Genomic DNA, 6,437 nt, shown 5'->3' with positions numbered 1-6,437 from the left:
TGCCCTGCAGAATATGCTTCAAATTATTTACCATAGGCTTATAAGGCCCTCTATGATCTGGGCCCAACGCACCTCTTTGTCTTCATTTCTGTGTATGTAATGACTCATTTTGTAAACATTCTGACAACCGCTAAGGTTGTAGGCCTACTTCTTCCCTCCTACACAATGCATTGTTTTTGCCTCCTGTTTTCTAATCTGCCTGCAAAGCTTTCTCCTTTCCTGTGAGTTGGTTAAATCCTACTAGCCCTTAAGACTAACCCTTAGCAATAGTACCCTCCCCACACACATCCCTTTGGCTGGGTTAGGATCCCTTAAAAGGTGGCTTCCTTATACCACATGGAAAGAGAGCTTCCTCACAGTGTGTCCTCATTGGCTGTGCTTTGCATTGGTTTTCCTGTCTGCCTTAGTGGAAGGAGAGCTCCCTGAAGGTAGAGAAACACAAAGCTTGGCCCGTAACAGAGATTCTGTGATGTTTTGCTTTATAATAAGAAATGTATACGTATTTGGTCTTCATTCCATTTCTGGCACAAAGCAGCTAAACTTTCCTAAGTGACAGGAGTACTAGGAGCATCTTTTGTGGGCATATTTGGTCTTTGGCCCCAGTTCCTGACACAGGGCTCCTAAACCTCTTGTAATTTCCTGGGTGATAGAATTACTTCTAACGAGGTGACTCTGGGTGGGCTCCTTGATGGTCCTGGATGAGGGCTGGTCACCAGAAAGACCAAGCCCTGATTAGAAGTTTGGACTTTTCAGCCTTGCCCCCCATTCTCTTGAGAAGGAAGAGAGGCTGGAAATGGAGTTGCTGATCGATCATGCCTATGTGCTGGAGCCACTGTGTTTCTTTTCCTTTGTAAACCTTGGTTTTTGTTTGTTTGCTGTTTTTGTTCATCTTGGTGCTGTTTTTGTGTGTGTGTGTATATGTGTATCTGGACGCTTGTAGCATTTCAGTTTTATCTTAGGAATTCAAAATTTCTAACAGGATCTGTGTGTGTGTGTGTGTGTGTGTGTGTGTGTGTGTGTGTGTGTGTTCCCAAAATGTTTTCCTCAGCTCTGGAATTTTGTCGTATATAGTTTGCTTGATTATTCATTCCCATTCTTTTTTCTTTCTATATGCTGTTTAATGGTTGTTGGCTTGCCTAGATTGGACAAGCACATATTTTATCTATTCTCTCTATATTTTATCTTTTCACTTTCCCATAGTTTTAATACAGTTGATCTTCACAAATTTAGTTTCTAGAAATATACATTTCATTCTTGAATTACTATTGAGTTATGACATTTCTCAATCATACTTTTTACTTCCAAGAACTCTTCTTGCAGCTACATTGCCTTTCTATCTTTGTAACTTGCTCTTGTTTTTACCACTGCAGTTCTCTTGGATCTGAGAATACTAATTAGATACTTTTAAAATTCTCTTATTTTTTCAGTAGCTCTGTTTTCTTTGGTGGATTTTCTCTCATTTTAGAGAATGAAATTATCATTTCTGGCAGCTATTTTCCTCATGTGCCCAGGGTTGTATAACGATTGTTCATATTTTTTTAAAAAGTGAAAGGGTAGCTGCTAGTTTTGGTTGTTGATGTTGGTTCCTCCAGGGTTCCTGTGGCCCAGGGATGATTTCTCCTGCAGGTGGCCACAAATCTCCACTTCCTTAGTGCACTGTCTGTATTTGACTGAAGCCTGACATGGTGGTGATGCAACAGCTCAGGGAAGAGGATTCAGCACCCAGCTATTCTGCATTCAAACGTTTTATGGAGTCCCTGGAGAACTGATTTCTTTTACCCCTAAAAGTTCAGTTAATTGACTATGCACTATTTACTGATTGACTTAATTCCCTAGCTATTTGGGGTTTTTTTCCACATAAAAAAAAGATTTATTTTAAATTCACATAAAATACATTTAGAATAAGTCTAAACTTTTAGCATTTAAGTACTGTAAAACAAACACAGAGGAGCTTTTAGGATGTATAGTCTCCATTCTGTCCAAAAAGCTGGTACAAAAAGCTTTTTTTTACAGTTATTGATCATCACCTCATTGCCTTAAATTTCTAGATTTTCCATTTTGAATTCTTCTCTTTTTGAAGACTGGAGCCACTCCATCTGCCACAACTCCAAGAAAAGTGTCTGTTTTTTCTTTAAAAACCACTTTGGGTTCCCCACCAGCATCAGCCTCTGAAGTTGATACATATTCATTTTCAGTGCTTGGAGGTTCCAAATCTACCTCCTCATGGAGGACTCAACTTATTGAATTTCTTCCCTTTCTCCATATGGGTTTGATTTTTCATGAGCTTTGGGTTTTTCTTCATTTGGACCTGATGAATTCTTACCTTGGGTATTTTTTTTCTTTCTGTGTTTCTGCTTCAGTTCCTTTATCACTATTTTTATTTTTTTCTTAAACTTTATTTTTAGCTTTTGTGTTTCTGTAGAGACTTCTCCTTTTTTCCCCCTTTGTCTGCTTCCTGTTCCCCATCAGAATCACTATGTGAATCTGATGATTTGGACTCTTCTAGGGTGCCAAGTGACTTCTCATTGACTTTACTAGAAAGCAGATCGGCAGAGTGTGGAATGAAATCATCAGGTTTCTCCCATCCGGATTGCCCTGTTTCTGTATTATAATAATAGGTATAACCATCTTTGCTTAAACCTTTTACCCAAACAGTCTTCACTTTCGTCTTTTTTAAGTTTCCTTGAAATCCTTCAGGTTTCTCCCACTGAGATGCTCCTGTGGTAAGATCATAATAGTAATGGTAACCCTCAGAGGTTACGCCTTCTACCCATCTGCCCCTTGCAGGGCCCCTTTTCTTGCTGCTGATTTGATGCAGAGGTGAGTGGGATAGTGCTGGTTACTGGTGATATGCTTGGCTCTGAAATTTCTGACTCTAAGCCAAGCCTTTTCACATGCTCTCGGTATGCTTTCAGGGCAGCTGCCTCCATTGCAGCAAACTCCTTTGATGCCTTTTCTTCTTCCTTTGCCTTATCCAGGCTTTTCTGTTTAATCTCACTGATCCTCTTTGCCACATTTTCCTTATGATTCTTTCCTCTTGCATGAAATTCAATGCTAGGCCTATTGTCCACTCTCCAGCACTTGTAGTAATCACAGAATTTCTTTGGTTGTGACTTCCAGTAGTTTTCCATGACTGGACCAGCCGCTCCGCGGGTCGCCCTCAGGCCCAGCTGAGGCATGCGTTCCCCACTCGGGGCAAGTTGACGCCCAGCTCACCCAGAGCTCAGACACCTCCCTTCTTCCCTGGGTAGCTATTTGTAATGAAAAGGTAACTATGTACTGAATTCATATAAATAGAAATTATAAATAGAAATTCTAATAAATAAGAAAACTGTTGTATCTCTTCAGAATCATGATCCGTTGAAGTTTTAGTAGTATCTTTGCATAAGTAACCTATTCTTTTAATCATTGAAATTTCAAGTCCCTTCTGCTTACATCTTTTTAAGTATCTTAGCTATTCAGCAATTTACAATTTCATTGAATTTGCAGTCTAACAATAGGATATCAAATTAATCTCCACTGACATTTATTTGAAATTCCTTAAAACTACTTAATTGAAGAATTAGAAAATTTTCTTTCTACCTGTTCAGGTACATATTTCTATGTCTCTTCAATCAAGACTCACATGTGATGCACATTTCTTTTTAAAATATCCCTAGGAATTTTATATTTTGTATTTATTTTTAAAGTGATGTTTTTCCCATTATACATTGTAACTGGTTAAACATTTCCTGTTTCATATAATCATTTGCAGGTGTTCATCATACACAGTTTTTCCTTAATTCTGTTAGACTTTCAGGTAACTTTATTGTATTTTCTCAATTAAATAAGATATATTTCAAACACAAAATAACATAATAAAGATTTGTACCCATCTCTTAAAATGATATTTAGTTATATTTATTTTGGGTATATAAAAAGTTATATAAACATAACTAAAAAAAGTTAAAACCCCATCCATAGACACCCTCACAGAAGCACTCAGAATAATGTTTGATTAAATGTCTGAGTATCCCATGGCCCAGTCAAGTCGAGCTATATATTAACCAACACATAGAATCTATTTTTCCTGCTTTATGTTTATCATCATATCTCATATAGACATCCACTTAACATCCTCCAGTAGTATGTCATGATTACTATTTGCTAATTGGAAAAAAATGATAAAATATTACTTCAGAAGAAAATATTAAAGACAAAGTATAAACTTCTACTTCTTGGGTTCCTTTTATGTGGCATTTGCACTTAATTTTAGTGGTAGAAAACCTTGTCAGGGACATTCTGGTCCATAATTTAGAGCCTATCAAAAGATATATTTCCTGTGAATAAGCCTCAGCTCACAAGGAAAACTGGGTGCATTTGGATTCCAACACAGAAAGTGGATGCAGGCAGGTTTGGATTTGACTCCTGACTCAACGTCCACTTTAGCCAATCATCCTTGGGCCTCAGAGAGACTCAATACATGTTTTTTTTTTGATGGATAAATGAATCTATATAATTTAGCTTTCTATTTTCAATTACATTGAAAGTGTTGCATAGATTAAATAAACTTAAATGTGAATATACAGAGACCCTGGCAGACAGTAATGGCTCAATAAATGGTAATAATAATTGTTGTTAGGGTGGTGGTAGCCTTTACTACTCTGAAGCTAACTTTGGCCATTCGACCTTAAGTAGTAGACTAGAATATCTGTGCTAGCATGAATGCCTGGGGATACTGAAAGCCTTATTCAAGTGAATTAAAAAAGTACACCTGTAATGTATTCCAATCAAGAGGTGTCATATATTTGAGCACTTAAGAATTTTTTGTGATAATGGTAAAAAGACAAGATAATTGATAGTCTGAAACATTTTCACAACTTGCATACATGCTTTAAAATGAAATAGGGCTGTTTTGGCCCTACGTGTATATATATATTCTTTATGAGTTTAAAATTTTGTGCTTAAAAGTAATTTAGTTAATATAGCAGTTAGCAGAAAGTATAGTAATAAAAAGAAGAAACTTATTATGGTAGAAAAAATGTATCTAAAATGAGACGATCAGATTGATTGCATTTTCTTAGAAGTAAGACTGGCTTATTTCTTCTGACACTGCTCCAAACCATTATGAGTTCAAATTCTGCTGGGGCAGTATTTGTCGGATATTTGTCAGAGTGCAAACTGAGAGACTGAAATGGAGAGTAGCCAGACCATACATAAAAATAGAATGCTAATCCACAATCTGCATCAGCCAGTCCAGGATTAAGCCAAACCACCTCTGCAGCAGTCAACCCCAAATAGAAGTTATCAATAAGTGCCAGCTTCCCAAAGTTTTGCTTCCACTTCTGATTCACAACCAACCAGAGAGAGCCACATATGCTCCCCTAACCAATCGCTTAGAATGCCCCCTTCTAAATTAGCCCACCTCCAGCGTCTGCATTGCCCACAACCTCCAATCACGGCAAACCTGAAACCTTCCATTTCTTTCCACTGTAAAGTTTTCTCACTGCTCGACCTGCCTTTTCAGTCTCTGCCAAGCACAAGCGGTGGTGACTGACTCTCTTGCTGTATAGCAAGCTCCGAATAAAGCTTGTATTCATTTGGGTGGGCTTCATTTATTCCCACAGGACAGAAGAAGAAACTTAACTTCCTATAAAGGACTATATAAAATCATTTCATGTAAAGAATTCATATAATCATTCAATATAAAGGACTTCAAACAGTGAATAATATTAAAGATTTCCATGTGTCATGTTAATTAGTTACTACTATGTGATTTTGTTTACCTTAGTTTTATGATGCCCTCGTTATTTTATTGCTCTCGGTTCAACCACGTTATCTTAACTTTGTAATAGCTGGAGTGGCAAGTTTATTAGCTACTAAATTCTCAACCATTGTTAGCAGTTTAAAGTGTTATAATAATAATCTCAAAGATAGCTTATTACTGTAAGGCATGGATTGCGATCATTTTACCTGGAGCAGTTAATGTTTAATGGATACTTTCAACAGCTGGCCGTGTTTAGTTTTTAGAAAGCTTTTGAAGAAAGAATGGACTTAAAAATATATGACTGCCTAGATATTAAAGACCTTCTTAGGCTGTATGCGGGAAGCATATTTAAAATTACTCCTCAACTAATAACATGACTGGTTAACTCACTGTACATGTAAACATTTATAATAACATTGAAATTGTTGTTGTGCTTGAGTATAACACTGGATCAATTTTAAATTGAATGGAAGTTCTAAACAAAGGCAATGAAAATACGAAATCCATGATGGGTATTCCTATGGATTGAATTGTGTCTCCCCCCCCCCCCCCGCAAATTCATATGTTGAGGCCCTAACCACCAGTGTGATGGCATTTAGAGGTGAGACTTTGGGGAGGTAATTATGTTTAGATGAGGACATGAGGATGGAGCAACCATGATGAGATTTGTATTCTTATAAGAAGGTAAAGA

At 37.2% G+C, this 6,437-nt stretch overlaps 1 pseudogene; it reads right to left on the bottom strand.

The window, feature by feature from the left end:
- Positions 1–2,013: 2,013 nt before the first annotated feature.
- On the bottom strand, positions 2,014–3,152 carry LOC137208552 (WW domain-binding protein 4 pseudogene; annotated as a pseudogene).
- Between the last annotated feature and the right edge of the window lie 3,285 nt (positions 3,153–6,437).

The sequence above is a fragment of the Pseudorca crassidens genome, chromosome 16 (assembly GCF_039906515.1).
Source record: "Pseudorca crassidens isolate mPseCra1 chromosome 16, mPseCra1.hap1, whole genome shotgun sequence".
Taxonomy (NCBI): domain Eukaryota; kingdom Metazoa; phylum Chordata; class Mammalia; order Artiodactyla; family Delphinidae; genus Pseudorca; species Pseudorca crassidens.
This window is presented reverse-complemented; position numbering and strand designations above follow the sequence as displayed.